Below are 22,896 nucleotides of genomic sequence, written 5' to 3' on the forward strand. Positions count from 1 at the left end.
ACTTCTTTCACTTAGCATGATGTTTTTATGATTCTTCCATATTGTAGTATATTTTGCCTTCTTCATTTTGGGTGTGCACCATTGATACAGGTTTATGTTATTTTTTTAAGCCAAATGAAGCAATTCTTATTAGGCTATACATTGTCATTGAATTCTCTTACATTTAATATTACATATCTCCTTCTTGGGGGGGGCAAGTACAAAAGAGAAGTATATATTTGTCCAATTGATCATTATCTGACTCAAAAGTATCAGCTCAGGGACAGTATTAGATCTTAAAAGAAAAATACGAAAACTTGTTTTCTTTAGCTATTGTAATATATCCAAACAATATGCTAGACTATTAAGAACTAATCTACTATTTGTAATGTAATATGAACAGAAATGTGAGTTCTGTAAAAAATTTCAAAATGAGATAGGTAGGTTTTGAGAATTTAAAAAAATCATAGGACAATCTTCATTTTGATATTTGATGTATTTCGGGTAATGTCTGTGACAGTGTTGTCATGTTTAAGCACATTTCATTTCAAAAATAGAAATGAACTATGTTGTGTAGTGTTAGGATCAAAAGGTGTAACATTTTGCTTTAAAATATGTGACATTCTAAGTCTCAGCACAGCAACGTAAAAGCTACAAATGGATTCTCTACCCTTGGTATTACTGCAAAAAAGGATTAAACAAATATATTTGATTTATTTTCTTTCTACTAAAGTACAAGCTAGCTACAATAATAGAATAAAGCTTTGGATTTCTTTTTTGTACTATATTGAAAACTCTTATCTAATATAAATTGATATTTAGCAACTTTTTCTCATACCCTTGAGGGTTTTGTACTTTTAAAAATCAATTTCTCTTTCCATGACCATAAAACTTAGTTTGCATACCATATATATATATATTTATTTTTGCAAAAAAACATATTTTTATCTCTCACTCCTGCTATGCTATTTCCTATCTCTGCCACCTTTCACTCTATCCTTGCACTGTCAAGGATTCTTCAATGTCTTGATCATGAATATAATCTAGCTTTCATCTTTTCCCAAATTTCATTGTTTTTTTTCAATGCTAGGGATCAAACCCAGGGCCTTGCACATGCTAGGCCAGTGCTCAACCACTCCAGCAATCAACATTTTAAAGAGTTTTTGCTTTCAAAAGAAAGGTTATGTTGGAAAATAAATTTTACACATATTTTTTCAGTTTGTCTTTTTTAAATTATTTTTCCTTTATTGTTGTGCTGTGTGGGGATACCTTGTGGCATTTACAAAAGTTCTTTCAATGTAATCAACAATATCATATTTGAATTCACCCCCTCCACTGCTCCCCTTTATCTTCACCTCCACTGATTCATGGAATAGTTACAACAGGTGTCATTATTGCATTTATATGCATTTGTACAAAATTTTGCATTTGAAGAGCAATAACTAAGTGAGAAATCAAAACCTTGTCATTTTCAGTGACAACCCAATCCTTTATTTGTTTATTTATTTATTTATTTATTTATTGCATGAATGCATGTGAAAGCTTTTTCAAATATAATGACTCCTTGAGTAAGCAGGCATAAACACCCACCTGTTTCTAAGTTGGGTACCCTGCATGCTGTTCATAAAGTCAATATAGTTTCTAAACAATAAAGAGCCAGCTGCCAAAGCCATTGTCTGCACAAGTCCCTGTCTGCTTTCCTAGCAAGCCTTTCCAGTGTTGGACACTTCTCACAAAAGTGAAATATGGGATTTCCCCATACTCAATAGAAACTTTATCTCTTAACACAGTGATTTCCAATAAACTAATTCATCAACATTGTTCTGCACTTTCTACTGTGCAAAATCCATAAGAGGAAATGCTGAATTTATCATTAGGACATGGTAATGTGTTCACACTATTGTTAGTTTGTAAATATTGTACATATAAAGTGTCATGTGTCAACTCTTTTGAGATATAGTACCCAGCCATGTAATCAAATACAAGTTAGGATGTAGCTATAAATTTATTTTGTAGATAATCATCTACAATCAGTTAACTTTTAAGTAAAGAGATCACTGTTAGTTATGTGGGCCTCATTCAACCAGCTAACTGCTTTATGAGCAAAAACCTAGGTTTCCTGGAGAGGAAATTCTCCCTCAGAAATACATCAGTCTGGAGTGTAGTTCAAGAGGTAGAGCACCTGCCTAACAAGTACAATGCCCAGACTTCAAACCCCAGTACCACACACACACACACACACACACACACACACACACACACACAAGAATACAACATCAATTCTTATTTGACTTTCCAGCCTGAGAGCCTGCCCTAGAGATTTTAAAATTGTTGTCCTTAAAAAATGCATGAGCTAATCCCTTTAAATAAATCTTTTAATGTTTGTGTACTTGTGTATGTGTTTATATATGTGAGTATGCATACATAAAAACAGTATATAATACTGTAGACTAAAGATATGCAATACCTTTCAATATTTATAAAATAAATTTACATTTATTTTATAAATGTAAGATATTTGCTTACTTTATGTATCTATGAGTAAATATTTTGTATAACTACATATAAATCTCTCTGTATATATCCATATATATGTTTGTTCTACAGTGTAGACTGAATTAATTTCTTGTCACCCTAAGAATGGCTATTGTTAAAATCACCTGGGCTGCCTATAGATCATCAGAGTCTGCATATCAACCAGTGGTTGCAACTTTTCTACAATATTTTCAAGAAATCACCATTACTTTACAAATTCAAGAACTAAGGTAATTTAAATATTTGAATAGATCCAAATTATTTATTATGCATTGACTATAATACAGACAAATAGATATATTTGCATATGTTTCAATATAACAATAATATCTTCAAAACTGTTCTTTCAAAACAAATTAATCACCTGGAATAAAAGAAATTTCTATTAGAGATGGTGCTAGATGCTACATACATAATTACATATTACAGCAAATGATTCAAATTTGAATCCTTATATCCATTTATTCATTTTGACATTATAAAATTACATAGTGTGAAATAAAAGTAATAGTTTTTCCTGTTCACTCCATCTCATCCCAGAAAACTGATCTAGTCTATTTCTTTCAATAAAAAGCACAAATACTGAACAATTTCCAAATCTATGTCTTAGCCTTACTCACATATTACAGATGTCACATGAATCACAGCTTCTTGACTTGTTTAACTTACATGCTCATCATATTTGACTTCTCTCCATCTTCATGACAATGACATCAAGTTTTCATTTTGTTTGAACTTGATTTTTATAGTATCTACCTCACTATACTCATTTTAAATTCTTTTGGCCATCATTCACAGAGTCAGAATTATTTTCTCTAAAATGCAAATTTGTCCCTTTTTATTCTGTTTCTGAACTTTCTCTGGCATTTTTATTACACATGGAATTAAAAATATAATCATTAATTTGTTTCAAAAAATCTGCAGGATCACCAAAAGAGAGAAAAAGATCCATCAACATACTAGAAGTAAAAGAATTTCCATATTTTTCTAAAATTAAGAAATATACTAATATAGCACTACTCATATTTATTCTACAAGGTCCTATTTTTTTCCTTCTCTTGGTCTATATGTTAAATAGTTTTTTTGAATTTTTAAGAATAAAAATTTTAAGTGCAGAAATGTGGTGAATGCATATAAGATTTCTGTTGTATTGATGGATTGTATTGTGTTAAAATATGGGAAACTGTTGTAATGAGAATTATTAGCTAGTGTGTGTTAGGTCTTAGAAACCAAGCCAGAGGATGACAGGCTGATATGCAAATAAGCCAACCCTAAGGTTGCGGTGATAGGCAAATGAGCCAACCCTAAGGTGGCAGTGCTGATAGCAGAAGCTATGCAGTCACCACTGGTAAATAAACTCAGAGCCAAAACCCAAACCATCACTTGCCTCCCAAATGCCAGAGACCACACTATCAGAGTCTATCTCGAGACTCTGACGTAGAGGCAGCCGCCAGTTGAGAGCATGCCCCTTCTCTTGACGACCACTGGGTGAAACCAGTGAACCGCTAAAACAGACCCTCAACCAAGAATGGCCCAGAGGATTTTCTGGTGCTCCACTGCACTCCCCTCATCAGCTGAGAAACTGTTGCACAGTGAGTGAGGCTTGAGGAAGGCCTAAGTAAACTCCTGGCTATCTAAGGTAACAAGGACAGGCCTTAGGATCTGCGGGAGAGTGCCATGTAGATTTGTTTGAATGAAATCCTGTTCTCTGAAGTAAGAGTCTCCTGAGTACTGCTTACTCATACTCAATTGGACCATAAGTGCTCATGAGAGTTGGCGTAGTTAGCAGTATATTGCAAAAGAGATTATAATCATGGCTTTTTGGCTTTTTATAAGCCTAGCACAAGAAAGGGTGATCCAGACACAAATCTTGGTCTGGGAACTGATTGAGGCATTGGAGGCACTTGAGTGAAGGAACAAAGGAGGGTGCAGTTAGCAGAACCTTGAACAACTACCCGTATGACTCCAACCCAGCTTTGGTTGGGGAAGAGCAGGTAAGTTGGGTGAAGGCCACCCCTTGCTCCAGAGCAAAAGGAGCCCCCGTTGCTAAGATTCTCTCAGAGGGATTTTAGAACTCACCCCCAATGAGGAACACTGAGGGGCTATGAGATAGTAGATAGATAAAAGATTGTATAGAATTGGAGACTTGCTATTAGACAAACAAATTTGTGAACTAAACATGGCTGGATCAATTAGTTGTTACCTAAGGAAGGCAATCATTAAGAGACTATTTACCCTAGCCATCTGGTGGGAACCTGAAGCCTAGTTCATGGAGACTGCTGGGAGTAAAGTATGGGAGAAGCTGAGAAGGAAATGGGGTAAAAATAAGACAAGGGTAGAGATAGAGCCAGGGTCACCTTGGAAGGAGACAGAAATGCTAACACAGGAAAAATTTAAATATTTTCCTAAGGGGACAGATATAACTATTCCCCTTACAGACCCGTACACAGTAAACCCCATAGTGAGAAGGGCCCAAAAGGAAGAAATACCAGCCACATTGTGCAAAATAATAGAAGATATAGATATTGACTGAAGAAGGGGAAAACAACTGGTCAATAAGGTCCTAGGCAAGAATAGCCCCTTCATTGAGGCATGCCCAGCAACAACTCAAAAGGTGACTTACATCCCTGAAAAAGGGCATGGGGAATCAGGAGAGGAAACTACCATAATGGAAAAGAGATCTATGACAAGAATTGAGGTGCAAAAATATAGAACAGAATTTGCCAAGAGAGGAGAGAAGGATGTAACCCACCTAGAAAGAATATGGTCTAATGGAGCTGATACAGTAGAACTATTGGCAGCTGAATTGAAACAGCTGGCAGGTATGATAGAAAACCCCCACATACACGAGGGACTACTGATGGCTCTGGAAGCATGCCCAGAGGCTATCAGGACCTTGTTTGCCTGGATAACAGAAGCATGGAGGAATACAGTACCAGACATGGATATGTCCTAGGTAGAGGCAGAGGCAGTTCAGTGGAGGAATTTAGATAAAGACATAAAACTGGTAAGGAAGGTAGGGATTTTATATAAAGTTCACCCCAAAATTAGGACACCAGTGGGGGCACCAGTCTCAAGAGACATGAAAAAGATAATTATAAATGGAGCTTCAGCACACTCAAAAATGACCTTAACAACAACCTTACCACAGGCAGAAACTTTAGAGGACATCACCGACTTTATTAAGGAAATTTAGAAAAATGCAAAGTACTGTCCTTCCCAGTAGAAAGGAAAAGAGAAGCTTAGTGGCCACCAAAACAGATTACCACCTTTATAACTGAAGTGCCAATGTGCTTCAGGTGTGGTAAGTCTGGAAGGGAATATCGCTGTAGACAGACACAGAATTTCCCAACCAGAACCAACCACAAGGTACATACAGACTCCTGCTTCCAAAAAATGGGGGCAGCCCCTACAGGGACCAAATACAACAAAGAAGGCCAGGATGGAGCAGATGAGGACAAGTGATGAGGAATATCAGACCTTTTGGGGACATAAACATGAGCAGAGGTCCAAGGTTGGAAACACACTCATGGGGACAATGGTAATGGGGCCGACTAGTACAGAGACAACAGATGTCAGACCCTACATCCAACTACCAGCACTTGTCAATGGGCAGACCTACTTCCTCACATTTTTAATTGATACAGGAAGTGAAATCACAATTACCACATCAGTGCTTTGCCCTGAACAACAGGATCCTATACAGATACAGGGAGAATGCTGCAAATGTTGCTTATAGATGCCCAATAAGAATATTAGTGTATGATAGAGAGCCTATAGAAACAAATGCAGTCTTTATGCCTGCATCAACAGACTTACTAGGAATGGCTATTATTCCACAAATATTTGTTACATGGCTACCTTTAAAGAAAAATAAAATGTTACAAGTAAATCTGGCAGAACTAAAAGTAGAACCAATACTACTGCCAGAAATACAACCTGCCTTTACTAAACAGTATCCATTGAAGGGAGGACATGATAAAGTGACAGAATGTATAAATACCCTGATAGACGAAGGAGTCATTGAAAGGACACAGTCCTTTAATTTTTAACAGCTCAGTCTGGCCAGTTAAGAAATCAAATGTTACCTATAGATTCACTGTGGACTTTAGAAAAATTAATGGGCTTTCACCTGAAATGCCTGGTAACATATGTACAAGACTTATTTTATAGAATACAAAAAGGAGCATACACATGGTTTGCTTCAGTGGACTTATCTGATATGTTCTTTGCCTTACCATTGCACCCTAAATCTAGAGAAATGACCAACTTTATCTGGAATAAAAAAAATATCAATTTAAAAGATTACCACAGAGATATAAGAACAGCCCTATTATAATATATATAGCACATGTGACACTACAATGGTCGCTAGACAAATTAAAAATCCCAGATGAATGCTTAGTACTGTCATATGTAGATGAAGTAATTATAGCTGAAAAGAGCAAAGAAAAGGTACCAAAATTACTAGAGGAAACCATGGAGATATTAAGGAAACATGGATGGATGATAAATCCAAAAAAAAATACAAAACCCACAAGATTCTGTTAAGTTCTTAGGAGTGATATGGATGGTGACTGGACCAAAGGTCCATGACCCAGTCCTAAATAAAATTGCCAATTTAAAACCACCAACTAATAAAATGGAAGCACAACAAACTATCAGATTGTTTGGATATTGGAGAAATATCCCATATTTACAGATCTTATTACAATCCTGTATCAGTTTCTAAGAAAGCCTCTTGTTTTGAATGGGGCCCACAACAAGAACATGCCTTTAAGGCAGTAAAGGAGTTGATAACAACTCATAGTCAACTATATACCACTGCATGCACTGACAACGTGATTCTGGATATTTCCTATCAAGCAGGATGTGGAAACTGGAGCATAATGTGTAAACAAGGTACACACACAGTACCCATGTCATTTTATTGTAAAAGATTCCCATATGTGGAATCCAAATATACAGTTTTTGAGAGACTCACTTGGACGCTCATGAAGGCAGTGAAAATAGTGTGCCTGGTTCTGATGGATCAATGCCTAATAATCTGTAGCCCAGTACCAATATTGGACTGGATCAACATGAAAGGAGAAGCCCTAGCCGAAACCCCATCCAAACCCAAGGTGTTGCAATGGAAATGGTTCATCTCTGAGTTCCTCAATAATTATAAGATCATGACAAAAGGGAAGACTCCACTCTGGGTGGTTGAGATTGCCTCAGCCCCAATGGTACCATGCCCCATAACCACGCCAAAATTACACAGGCCAAGAATATCGGCCATTGAGGGACAGAGAGATGGGACAACTCACAAACAAACTCCTGGTACACTGATGGATCATCCATGTTGCAGAGTGGCAAGCTGCATTGGAAATCTGCAGCCTGGAGACCCATGGATGGGCAAATCCTCAAAGACCAAGGCACGGGTAAATTAGCATGACATGCAGAGGTCCATGCAACCATATTAGCAATTGAACAATCTCACAAAGAAGGATATAAAATTATTAGGATATATTCAGATTCGTGGTGCATGTGCAATGGTATTGCAGTATGGTCAGGAAAATGGAAACATATCAACTGGCAGGTAAATGGCAAGGACATATGGTCAAAGGAAGATTGGATAGAAATGGTCGAACTATTCCAGTCTATTAGCATTTACATGACACATGCAGATGCACACACAGGGAAAGACGATCCAACATCTCAGCATAATGAAAAGGCAGAGAAGTTAGCAGCTCTAATGATTACCAGAAATACACCTTGGCAGGTGAAAGAGTCCACAAAACATTCTGTGACCTTATATAGGAAAGACAATCTGGCAGATCCATGGCATGTGCATAAACAAGAAGGACTGAAAATGACTCTTAAAAGAGGACCTATGAGTAGGGTAATACAAGATAAAACTAAATAGACTAAAACAAATATATTTTGGAATTATAAGACTGAACAAAATGAACAAATAAAACAACAAAAACTCAAGATATATACCCCATCAACACAAGAACTAAGAGACTTTCATAAGGCATTAGGCCATTGTTTCACAGATGTATTATTTATTTGAGGACAATTAAGGATGACCCGTCTTGGATGAAATGTAAACAGGCAGTGGAAAACTGCCCAGATTGCCCAATGACAGTCCAAAGATTTAGATATAGAGCCCCACCAGAATTGTACAAACCTAATTGCTTTAATGCTACAATACAGATAGATTTCATAGGACCATTACAAATGCATAAGGGAGATTATGCATGCACAATGGTAGATGTACATTCTGGTATAATACTGGCAAAGGCTCATAAGAGACCTGACGCTGCCACCATATACACACTATAGTGTTGGTGGGCCAGATATGGCCCCCCCGCCACTATTGAGTCAGATCAAGGCACACATTTTACTAGTCAAATAGTCAAGAAATGGGCACAGGAGATGGATGTTATGTGGAATTACCACCTAATATACAACCCACAGGCAGCAGGTAGCATAGAAAGACATATGGATTATTGAAACTAAAACTGCAGTATTTGAAGGACCTGCCACTGAGTAGACCTTTAGAGATAGCCTGTTATGAGCTCAATTCTAGATTAAGGGTGGGTAGGCCCTCACCCTTTGAAAGTGCCTTCCCCAGACCATTTTTTAATTCAGGTGTGGTAACTCAGGGTTACAAGGTACTCCTACCACAAAAAGTTACTTTGAAAGATCACAATAATAATCTCTCTTCACAGCATACGGTGTGCTCAGGAGCACCCAACACTGTTTGGACTACAGGGAAAAAGGGTGACCTCAAAATCAATAAAATAGACAAGCTATCACCACGATGCCATCTTTAGCATCACGCTGCCTGAATTACATACATACTACTTACTGCTGCATTATTTTGCTCATTACTATAGTTACTCCAGCTTGGGTAGGAATTACAGTAGTTCTCCATTATATCCTCTGCCATGAAAGGAGGTGCCAGGGCAATGCCAACAGCAATACTACCAATAGTACTAACCTCATGTGCAAGAAATTTACTAATCATACTTTGTTTATCCTGAATCACTGGCTCCAGTGATGCTGGCTCTACAACCACCATTAAACCAACTAAATACTTTCATAATGAAACTACCTACACACAAACCTAACCCTACACTTAATTCCTCAATTTTCTTGGTCCCATAGAAATGCTTAGACATACAGCCATTTTTGAAGTACAGGCCTTCCTATTGGGCTCTGTATATACATTGCTACACTAGAGGAAAGTGGGTGGCTCCATCTTACTGCAATGACTACTTTGAAACCAAGGATTTGTTCCATTTCCACCTTACGGGCCGAAAGCTATTTCTGTCAGCCAGTCATGCTAAATCAAGTCCTGCGGCATGTGTTGAAAGTGTTTTATGGAGGAATGCCACTACTGAGTCAGCCATTTATGCTACATATGCAGCAGACATTAAATTTAACATCATAATGTGGAAGTCTCCAACTTATTATATACTCAATAACACCAAGGGATCCAGTTCTTACACTGAGATTACCTTAGAGGAGGAACCTGTCTACACTTGTGATGATGCTATACAGACATCATTCCCTCAAATCTTCTTTTCCCCATTGATCAAACAAGAATTTGGAACTGAGAATGAGCAGGGTGAGCATTATGAGTAAGAGGATAGTGAGAATGAGAATGGGAAAAATCATGATGAGGATGATGAGGAAGAAGGAGGCGATACTTTAAGTACTCCCACAATATACCTAGTACTCCCACAGTATTACCACAGGATATACTTAGAAAACCTATACCAAATTTTGCTTCCCCAGAAGGCAGGAGCACTTCATATCTAGATTATCCCAATAAGCCAGGTGGGGATATATGCCCAGAAGCAGCTATGAATAAGAGTACCCCATGGTCCATGCAGGAAAATGATACCAGGATAGTAGTGTGTGTTGCTAACTTTCCAAATTTACCAAATTATGGAGCTTTACACTATTACCATGGCAGTTCCTATGTTAGCATACCCAAGGTGACTAATCTGTCCTTCCCACATATTCCACCATGGATGGACATACTCCCATTGGTGTACACCATTGGAGATTCCCAATTATTTTGATTGAGTTACTGCCACAACCATTTCCACCAACAGACTCTTCTTTTTCAGTTCAAATACCGACCAATTACAGAGACAGGTTATACCAGCAGGAAGGAATTAAAGACTATACTAAACAGAAATTGGTATTTACAAGACTACTATCATTGTGCCTTGGGATTTCTTACATTGGTAAACACTACCATGGATTTACCAAAGTCAGAAAAGTTACCCAAATATAATGCACCTCTACAGAATGCTCATCCCAAATTGGGTAATGATACTACAGGAGTAGCCATAATGTCATTCCTGTGTGCACAAAGGTTCTCATACCAAGACCTTTCCAATGATACCACACTCCACCAGATAAAATTGAATTCTACCACTGATTCTGATGCAAATGTAAAAAAACTTACAGTATCTCTGGCATCAGCTTATCCAAACCTATATTCTCCATTAGCTGAAATAGACTTTGGCATCAAACAGACTATAAATTTTATAATAAAACAGTAGATGGTAATATTACAGAAGGTGCAGCCAGTTTCAATTTTTCATTACCCATTTTTCTGAATAATACTTTCCACATCACCTTCTTTAACCATACAGGGCAGCCCTCAGACACCGGTACTGCACCCAGAATGGTGTTCTCTCTCTTTGAGGGAAAAATGAATTTAACAGCATATGCCTTAACGAATAAGACACAGTTTTCAAATATACATAGAATAGGCACAGTCCCAAGCAATTTTAGATTGTGATATTCCAACATACATACATGAAGCTCAATACATACCTAGACAAGCCCTACCATACCAATCTAACATAGCTGAACAACCTATCCCACTAGACTTAGTAACACCAGCTACTAGAACTACTATGCTTAATGCTCAAAAGTTAAATTATAAATGGCTACCAGGACCACTTAGAGCTATGACAAATTGGACAAACATTACATACTATGAGATCAGTAGTTATGTGGCACCCAATTACACCTTAGATGGCTTGATAACCTCTAACCAAGTCAGGAATCTGCTTGCACAAGACCTTTATTTCATATTAAACTTATATATAAAACAGCATGAGCCAACAACCATACATTATGGTGGTGGTCCAATGTGGGGATGCACATGCAGGAACTAACTAAAATACACCATTATGGTGTCCCATATGCATTCTCCTTCCTATTACCATGGAAAGTAAGATGGCATACAGTGGATTTTGTAGCCCACAAACCTAGATGGAGAAATGATACATCCAGTGCAAATGCCAACAGAAGGAATACCAGTTTCTATGCCTGGATACGATTAGGACACAATATACCATTTAGAAGCTTCATTTAAAAAATGTTGGATAAAAAACTTCTCAGACACACCATGTGTATTATATAGAGCAGGCTGGATGAGACACTTAAATTTTACTCCATACATTATAAACCAGAGGTTCTCTTTGCACCAAGGATATCAGAAAATACTTCTGGTACACATAGACACATCATCTGGAGAGAACTCCCAATGATTTTGCCATTGACTTATACCTCTTTAAGAATATTGCCTAACCCTAGGATAAGAGAGCTTACATTTGCACTAAATCTCAATAATATGGTGCCTAAGGAAATGAAATGTAAAGGTTAAAGCTACCTACCTTTTCATATGGCCTAAGTCCACCAAAAATTAAACCCTTACAGTTCTTTATGACAGGTGTTATAGCAGCTGAAGTAGCAACTGTGGTAACAACAACCTTAACAGCACCACTTTTCATAGCCCTGTATGACCTGAAAAAAGTTACAAAACATCAGGCTGAGGCAACAGAGACTTCATCAAGAGGTCTGAGTCAATTAACACAAATAGTACACCACTTGCAACTAGAAATAGAGTCCATCAAGAATGCTCAGCTTCAACTGACAAACTGGCAGCAGGAAGATTTCAGTGGTTTAAAGAACAATTAATCCTGCAGGAACATGAAATAGAATGACTTAAAGTCAACAATCCTTAGATGCCATGATGGATGAAATTAGTATATTATTCCAAACAGGTCAAGGAAGGGAAACAACACATTTTAAAACTATATTACATGACAGATACCACTCAAGTTGGGTAGATGGATATTGTAAACTACATCTCTTACAAATTTTCTTAGACAATACAGTCTCAGCCCACTACACAACAACAGTTCCAAGAAAGTTAGGAGATAAATTGGTAACACCACAAGCCACACTTTTAGTAGTGGATAAGTCAATTAATACTACATATTTTTATCTAAGAAACAGGACAATGCCTACACACAAAATATATATATATATTATACCAGAACCCATGTTGTATATTATACATGAATTAGACCTAGTAATAACACCCCTTAGAGATACAGCCACTTCTCTAGGGAACAATATATTTTTAGTATGCTCAGGTGATAATCACACCATAAAGTATTGGTACAGAAATATATCAATAATTAATGCTAAGGATAATGACACTGAGGCTCAGGACAAAACCCATGATACCTTCATTGATGGAACCCAAGAAAGACCAGAAGGATGCATTATCCTAGAAAATGTATACAAAATCAATGTCACCTTCAGACACCAGCCAAATCCAATTTTCAATATCATCACACATTTGAGACAGGTTTGGGATAGGGAAGTAATATCCACACAACATTATTTCTCATTTTCACAAGCAGCAGCTCCAGATACTTTAGCAAGAGAAGAAGCAATGGCAAGAGAAGCCAAGAGACAATTAGATATTATGAAGAACTTCATACATAAAAATACAAAACAATTTGCAAACATGAATGATGCAGTCCGTAAGGAATTTAAGCACATGGACAAAAAATTGGTAGAAACAAAGAAGGCAGTGTACTTGGCTGATACAGATACAATGGCATTTGTCCACCATAGATAGACACCCTCTCACTTCTCAGCAGAAGATGTGTAAATAAGACTTGTGAAATTTGACATTTCTTGTATCACCTCTTGGAACCCCTTTAAGAAGTTAAGAGATTTATGGCACTATGCAGTGCTCATACTTATATTGGTTTATAGCAATAAAACTACTTTCCTTATATTGCAGGCATTTGCAAAAGAAAAGTGATGATTTAGCAATTAGGAAACTAGTTGCCCACAGCAATGCACAGCTTCCATGCCCTTGATTGCAAATATATGAATAATGGAAGGAAATGGAACCTCCAAACCCTTGGAGGAAATTATTTTAAAGAAATAACTTGGAGCCACACACATACATTGCATACAGATGTTCATTTGATTATTAATAGGATGTTAAGATTATATACTACTGATGATTGTAGATTTTGTAAGACTAGATTTGCAAGATACATACAGAGAATTGCTAAAACACATCTTAAAACATGATCTAAACCCTCACAACACTTATGGGCGCAAGCTCCACTACCAAGCAGTAGGCACCCTCCTTAAACCTCCTTGCACCTCTCACAATGAATGCACACATATCCTTCAATTTGGGTCTATATGCTCCATAACCAACATGAAACACTCATGCAATTGATAGAATCCAAATATTACTCTGTCGAGCCAACCACAGATAACTCCATAGTCATTCAATCATCATTGGAGGACCTTACTATCCGTGCAATTTTTAAACCAATCTTGATACATGCACTTGATACATTGCATTCCTTAACTGGAAAGAACACTTTGACATATAAATGAAACAAAGCCATAGAGTTAAATATCCTTTACAGAAGATATATAGAATGGATTTTTTGTTCATATTGCAGAATTGAACATCCAATAGGACAATGCCATAGGTGCCCAGTAAACAATATACTCAATGCTTTAACCAGAAGTAACTCTTATAGTCTTAGGCATAACATTTTCTATCACATACACACTCCTCTTATTCTTATTCTCAATCTTGAGGCTCTTTATTATTGATAGATACAGATTTTATAAGCTTTGGTAAATAATGCTGAATGATCTCTTCTTCACTCTATTTTTCTTCTACCTACTGGGACTAACATGGGGATATTTGGCAGGCTTATATACTGCAAGACACACAGGCCCATCACACATTTTACCATCATGCTTACAGTGTATTGCATTCACTATTTATGTACTTCCTCACATACCAAAACAAACACAAATAATCAAGCCCATGCCCCACACTCCTGTAGATACACAACAAATAATCACACCAGAGACACCATCAACTCCTTCTGGATGACTAACACCTATAACATCTCAAAACCAGAAGAAACCCTCCCCGACCACCCATCATATGTGATTCAGATGGTCAGCCCATTGATCCAGTGGAACTAGGACCCACCTTTATTTCACCTTCAATGTGTGTCATAATTTCCAATGTGGGTACCCTATGCTACTCAGCACTTGGAACCTTCATCGACGGACACGAGGCAGTCTTCAGACTCAACGCTGGACCTCCACAACCCCAATCAGATGTAGGAGCAGGCACCACTGCAAGAATCATCAACAATCAACTGAAGGCTGTGGACACTGAGGATAAATAATACTACAGTGGAAGTCTGGACATTGGTTCAACTTGACAAAAGACACAGCATCAGCTTGCAGACCAGGGGGTGGCATTTATAACATTCTCCCATCAACACAATGGACTGCATGGACATACTTACAAAAATGGGCTGCAGAGGAGATTCACCCACATCCACCAACTACAGGATTTCTCACCTTCTTCATTGTTTCTCACTTCTGCCTGGTGGTGACACTTGTCCATTTCCACATGTATGACAGAGTGGGCATGTCACTACTGAACTAATGAATGCCATGCAGCATGCTATATGGGACATTGGCATCCCGTTGGTTGGGAAAAGGCCTTTTATTGCAGCTTTTGCATGGACACGAAAGGGGAATTGTTCCCATTCATGATGCTAATTAACTCTTCCATTTTACCATGGAACTTGTCCCCGAGGCCCTGTGCTGAATACTAGGACCTCAAGGACTCAGGAAGTTGACTGTGGTGAACACATATAAGATTGCTGTTGTATTGATGGATTGTATTGTGTTAAAGTATGGAAAATTGTTGTAATAAAAATTAGTAGCTAGTGTGTGTTACGACTTAGAAACCAAGCCAGAGGATGACAGGTCAATATGCAAATAAGCCAGCCCTTAGGTAGTGATGATATGCAAATGAGCCAACCCTAAGGTGGCAGTGCCAACAGCAGAAGCTATGAGGTAACTACCAGGTATATAAACTCAGAGCCAAAACCCAAACCTCACTCACCTCCCAAATGCTGGAGACCACCTTGTGTGGCTTGGGGAAGGCCTGTGTAAACTCCTGGCTGGCTAGGGTGATAGAGGACAGACATTAGGATCCATGGGAGAGTACCATGTAGATTTGAGTAAAATCCTGTTCTCTGAAGTAAGAGTCTCCCCAGTACTGCTTACTCGTATTCAGTTGGACCATAAGTGCTTGCAGTAAGAAAAACTAATTATCCCCATCCTCATTATTTTTCTTTTAGGGTAGTCTGATATTTTGCAATTCCCATGTGTTTGACTTGTAGCTTATATAATTGTAATAAAATTTTCTTGTATCATGTAAATTTCACTTAAATATTTTTTCTTCCAAGATCTCACTCAGATTTAAAAGAACTGCCATTAATATCATTATACTTGAAAAGAAAAATTAATTGCTCACATTTCACTTGCATTAGTATAAATTCTGTATTAGCATCATTAGGAAAATACAGTAGGGATTGAATCAACTATAACAAAAATATAGGCAAATAAAATACTTCAAAAAGTCATTTTAAATTTCAATTAAAATACATTCATTTATCTCTTTGTGCACCACCATTTCTTAAATGAGTTCCAGTGGGTTTTAAACTGGTGTCCTGTGTTTTAAAATTAAAAATGAGAAAATAGCACCTTGAGTTTGTTATCTTTTTTGTCTTATGCAGTACTGGGATCAAACCCAGGGACTATTAGGCATGAACTATACTGTTTGTTTGTTTGTTTTGAGAAAAGGTCTCACTTGGAGCTGAGGCTGGTCTTGAACCTCCTACACTCCTATGTTCTTGTGTTCCTATGTCCAGGCTGGCTTCCAATTCTACATCCTGCTGCTTCTTCTTGAATAAGGAAGAGGAATTTATTTTTAATGCAAGTGTGAAGTATTGGATTGAAACTGTGTATCATGGCTATAGTAAGCTTAGTTGAGTATACTCTTCTCTATATTTTTGAAATAATTTTTTTTAGAGATAGCCAAAATAAAAAAAAATTAAAAATAGTTTACTTCAATTTTATTCATTGGATTTAATTTTATGTTTGATATATATGTGCCTATATATGTATAAAGTATACATAATTTGGTGATATTTGGCTGATTTTCTTCTGAAACAGACTCTCATTGTGTAGTCCATGCTGGCCTGGAACTGGCAATTCTCCTACCTCAAAACTATACCACCAATGTTTACTTAGCTAAGTATTTATGCAAGTATGTAAGTGTTTATGTCCTGTGGGTGAGTACTTAACATTTTTAAAGCTGGGGTGAACTTTCAAAAATTTCAAAGACTCTTCTTACCTCATGCATTGTCCTCTGCTCTTTGTATACTATTCACAGAGTATTCTACCTATTACTAAAACAGAAGCCTTGCTGCCTAAAGCATTTTCCTCATACTTGTCTTTCTTTATGAAACCCTGATTTTTATTTTCCCCCACAAAGAATGTAAGGACATAAGAGCAAATGTAACGATACAACATAAATCCTTCTGATCCACTTTATCCATACTGAGAATAGATATCTGTAGCAAGTAAATGACCTCTTTTGAAGGTTGCATTTCTGATTTTAGCAAAAGAAAGGCAAAAGAGTAGTGGTGTTTTAAAAGACTTTAGGACATGAAACTTTCATTTATTTCATTAGCACAGACATTTAGCGTTAATACAATGCTTTTCATACAGTAGCTAATTAATACTCAAAAAGCCCTAAAGAGCACTTTTGGGAAGTGCCATTTAAAGAAAACAGAAAGAAGGTATTAGCAATTTGCCAAGGGTCAAAGATTTGTTCAATAGCAAGCCTTTTCCAAAGACCCTAGATTTCAGCATAACCCTAGAAGTTTTCATACATATTCTAAAATAAAACTCTATTTATATATCAGATGGTAGTTTACAGTATTTCTCTGGGAAATTAGGATAAAACAAATATTTCCTGAATTATACAGATGAGTTGATTTGTCTCTTTCTCATCTCATCACATATTAATAGAAGATTTTTCTATAAATTTAACATTTTCTTTCTCAGGATGAGCTTATTTTTCTCTACTAAAGTTCTCATTCTACAACATCCAGAACTATTATTCTGTACAAAACCTACTAACAATATTTAGGTGCAATGATTATTTCTCTATTGCTATTAAAATTGCTCTTATCATGATTTTATGATAAAGTCCCAAAAATACCAATTTAATTTAATTAATAATTTCAGCATATGTCTACATATGTCATTTGACTCAGTCAATTTTTACTAGCTATTTGGGTATCTGAGATCTGGAGGATAACAGTCTAGATCATTCTGGGCTCCCATCTCAATGGAAAAAAAAAAAAAAGGTGTCATCCCATCAAAGGTGGAAAGCATAAATAGGAGATGGCCCTCCAGGCTGGCCTGGGCAAAGTGACAATGGAACCATTCTATGATTAGAACAAATTCTTGAAGCTTCAGGAGAGTTTTAATGCCTTTATTCTGCAAGATTGCTTTGAATATGCTAAGTCTAGTACATTTTGAGATTTACTGTCTAGTGACAAACAAAAAACTGAATTGGAGGCTTAGAATTTTGTTCTTGGCTTTGTTGTCTTAGTCCATTTGCACTGTTAAAACAAAATACTATAAATTGAGTCTGGGTATTGTGGCTCATGCCTATACTCCCAGCTACTTGGGACTTGGGAGGTGGAGTTAATAGAATTGTTATTTGAGGCAAACTTGAAACAAAATTAAGAACCTATCTGAAAAATAAATAATGCAAAAAAGCACTGGGGAGATGGCTTAAGTGGTAAAGTATTAACAAACAGTAGGCCCTGAATTCAAACCCCAGTATTTCTTAAATACCATAAACTGGAGACCTGTAAACAATGGGAATTTATTTGCTACATTTCTAGAGACTGAGAAGTGTTTGACGAGGCCTCACTGTCTGGCCTGGAGACAGCACCTTCTTGCTGTGTCCTCACATGGTTAAAAACAGGAAAGAACTCCCTGAACTGTTTTTGAAAAGAACAGATTCCATTCTTAAGGGATCTGTCCCCATGATGTAGGTAACTCCCAAGGTCTCTAATGCTATCACTTTGGGTGTAAGGATTTCAACATAAGAATTTGTGAGAAATATAAGCATTCATACCATAGCACTTGGTGAAGGATGTTAAAAATTTTGTGAATTTCTGTAAGAAGTACTTGATAGATTAAATCAATTGAAAGATTGATTTAATTAGACATGAAACAGCATAATTTTAAGTGCATTTAGTGTTGTCTTATCATGTTAGACTACAACTGCTTCAATAATCATTCTCATTAACAAAAATTTTCTTTGAAACATGGTTTTTCAACTTTGTTTCTTGTTTGGTATCTAATCTATAAACAGAAACCACATCTTTTCACCAGATCAGTTTCTCAGATTTGGGGAAATGATGATGAGTGTCAAAGATTTTAAAAGTTTAGCATCGTTTTTTTTTGTGTGTGCTTTTTTTGCTGTTGGGTAGCATTTAGGAATATTGTTACATCTATGAAATAGTATGCAATGCAAGCTAGAATGACATTCTATAACATAATTTAAAACACTCAGTTGTTGCAAGTCTATTGAAATATGTACCATAGATATAAATTCCAAATAAAATTGATGAAATATTTTTATTTTAAAACTTATTGTTTTTCCTAATTTTGGGTTAATTTCCCTGTTTTCCCGAGTATGGTATAATACAAATTCTTTTTATAGTTTTAAGCAAAATATTAAGGTAGAGAAAATGGAGGGGTAACAGGAGATTTAGTATATATGATGTTCTGGATATTTTATTAGCCATTAATTGATTGTTACCTTTAAAAACATATTCTTGACAACTGTTCGTAGTTTGTGTATGTGGATATATGTGTGAATGAGTATGCCTATTAGAAAAGCATGTGCTGAACAACTTTTCACTGCTTTTACACAGAATTAATAACAAGTGTGTCAGCAGCAATAGTGATAAAAGATACCACCTAATCATACATTACAATGATTATATAATCAAAGTATACAGTTTCTAGTAAATAATTTTTATTTTATGATAAGCATAATTCAGTATTAGGAAATAAAAGAACATACATGTTAGTTTCAATCAATATACAAATATTTAGTACCAACAAGTTTTGATTCCAAATTTATCCTTAGTTGTTTAAAATATCAATAGTTTAAACTTTTTTATTTTTTTATTTTTTAGGTTCATATATTCATATGTGCATACATTGTTTGGGTCATTTCTCCACCCTACCCCCCTCCCCCACCCTTCCCCCCTCCACTCCTCAGTTTCAGGCAGGTCCCGTTCTGCCCTTGTGACTGATTTTGTTGAAGAAAAGACATAAGCATAATAAGAAAGGCAAAGCGTTTTTGCTAGTTGAGTTAAGGATAGCTATACAGAAAGATTCCTACTATTGCTCTCATGTACCCATATGTTACAACCCATGTTGATTCAACTCTAACTGACCTTTACATTAGTTCCTGATCACCTGCTAGTAATAACCAGTCCTTTTAAGGTCTCTGTATTACTTTCTCTGGAGTGGGGACATCAAACGCTTTCATGTTTTGGGTTTTCTACCTATTCCTATATCATCCATATGTGCTTTCCCCTTTTCTTGTGATCCAAGTCCAACAACATAGCAACATTTTCCCTAGATCTAAAGTCTGCAGATGAGAGAGAACATATGATTTTTGGTCTTCTAAACCTGGCTGACCTCGCTCAGAATGATGTTTTCCAGTTCCATAGATTTACCTGCAAATGATAAGATGTCATTTTTCTTCATGGATGAGTAAAATTCCACTATGTACAAGTACCACATTTTCTTCATCTGTTCATCAGTAGTGGGGCATCTTGGTTATTTCCATAACTTGGCTATTGTGAATAGTGCTGCAATAAACATGGGTGTGCAGGTGCCTCTGGAGTAACTTGTGTTGCATTCCTTTGGTTGTATCCCCAGGAGTGGGATTGCTGGATCATATGTCAGGTCTATGTTTAGATTTTTAAGAAGTCTACAAATTTTTTTCCAGAGTGGTTGCACCAGCTTGCATTCCCATCAGAAGTGGATTAGGGCTCCTTCTTTCCAACATCCTCAGCAGCACTTGTTGTTGGTGGTGTTGCTGATGATGGCTATTCTAACAGGGGTGAGGTGGAATCTTAGTGTGGTTTTGATTTGCATTTCCTTTATTGCTAGAGACGGTTAACCTTTTTTCATGTGTTTTTTGGCCATTTGAATTTCTTCTTTTGAAAAAGTTCTGTTTAATTCAGTTGCCCATTTCTTAACTGGTTCATTGATTTTAGGAGAGTTTAGTTTCTTAATTCCCTGTACATTCTGGTTGTCAGTCCCTTGTCTAATGTACAGCTGGCAAATATTTTCTCCCACACTGTGGGTGGTCTCTTCAGTTCAGAGACCATTTCTTTTGTTTTGCAGAAGCTTTTTAATTTTATGAAGTCCCATTTATTCATCCTTTCTATTAGTTGATGGGCTGCTGGGGTTCTATTGAGGAAGTCATTGCCTATTTGTTCCAGAGTGTTTCCTACTCCTTCCTGTAGTAACTTCAGAGTTTCAGGTCTGATATTTAGTTCCTTGATCCATTTTGAGTTGATACTAGTACAGGGTGATAGACATGGATCTAGTTTCAGTTTCTTGCAGACAGATAACCACTTTTCCCAGCAACATTTGTTGAAGAGGCTCTCTTTTCTCCATTATATATTTTTGGCACCTTTGTCAAAAATGAGGTGGGTTTAGTTGTGTGGCTTCATATCTGGGACCTCTATTCTGTTCCACTGGTCTTCATGTCTGTTTTTGTGCTAATACCATGCTGGTTTTATTGCCATTGCTTTGTAATATCGTTTGAAGTTGGGTATTGTGATACCTCCAGCATCGTTCTTTTTGCTGAGTATTGCCTTGGCTATCCATGGTCTCTTTCGTTTCCAAATGAACTGTAGGGTAGATTTGTCAATCTCTGTGATGAAAGTCATTGGGATTTTGATGGGAATTGCATTAAACATGTAGATTGCTTTCAGCAATATAGCCATTTTTACTATGTTGATTCTACCGATTCATGAGCATGGGAGGTTTTTCCATCTTCTGTAGTCTTCCTCAATCTCTTTCTTCAAGAGTTTGTAATGACCTCCTTTTAGAGGTCATTCACATCCTTTGTTAAATTTACTCCTAGGTATTTGATTTTTTTTCAGGCTATTGTGAATGGAATTGTTTCCATGTTTTCCTTCTCAGTTTGTTCATTGTTGGTGTATAGAAAACCTAATGATTTTTGTAGGTTGATTTTGTATCCTGCCACCTTACTGTAGCTGTTTATGGTATCTAACAGTTTTTGGGTTGAGTTTTTTGGGTCTTTAAGGTATATGGTCACATGGTCTGCAAATAAGGATTTTTTGACAGTTTCTTTACCTATTTGTATTCCTTTTATTTCTTCTTCTTTCCTAATTGCTCTGGCTAGAAATTGCAGTACGATGTTGAATAGGAATGGAGAGAGTGGCAATCCTTGTCTCATTCCTGATTTTAGGGGGAATGGTTTCAGTTTTTCAACATTAAGTATGACGTTGGCTCTATGTTTGTCATAGATGTCCTTTACAATGTTGAGGTACATTCCTTCTATCCCTAGTTTTCTTAGAGCTTTTATTATGAAGTGGTGTTGGATCTTCTCAAAGGCTTTTTTTGCATCTATTGAGATGATCAAGTGGTTTTTTGTCTTTGCTTCTGTTAATGTGCTGTATTACATTTATTGATTTGCATATGTTGAACCACCCTTGCATCCCTGGGATGAAGCCAACTTGGTCATGGTGAATGATTTTCTGATGTGTTCTTGAATTTCGGTTTGCCTTAATTTTATTGAGGATTTTTCCATTGATATGTTCATTAGGGAAATTGACCTGTAGTTCTCCTTTTTGGAGGTGTCTTTGTCTGGTTTGGGGATGAGAGTAATATTGGCTTCATAAAATGAGTAAGGCAGTGGTCCTTGCCATTCTATTTCATGGAACAGTTTAAGGAGAGCTGGTATTAGTTCTTCTTTAAATGTCTGATAGAATTTAGCAGTGAATCTGTTAGGTCCTGGATGTTTCTTTTTTGGGATGCTCTTTATGGCAGCTTCAATTTCTTTTTGTGTTA

This window comes from Castor canadensis, chromosome 5 (assembly GCF_047511655.1).
Source record: "Castor canadensis chromosome 5, mCasCan1.hap1v2, whole genome shotgun sequence".
NCBI classification, from domain to species: Eukaryota; Metazoa; Chordata; class Mammalia; order Rodentia; family Castoridae; genus Castor; species Castor canadensis.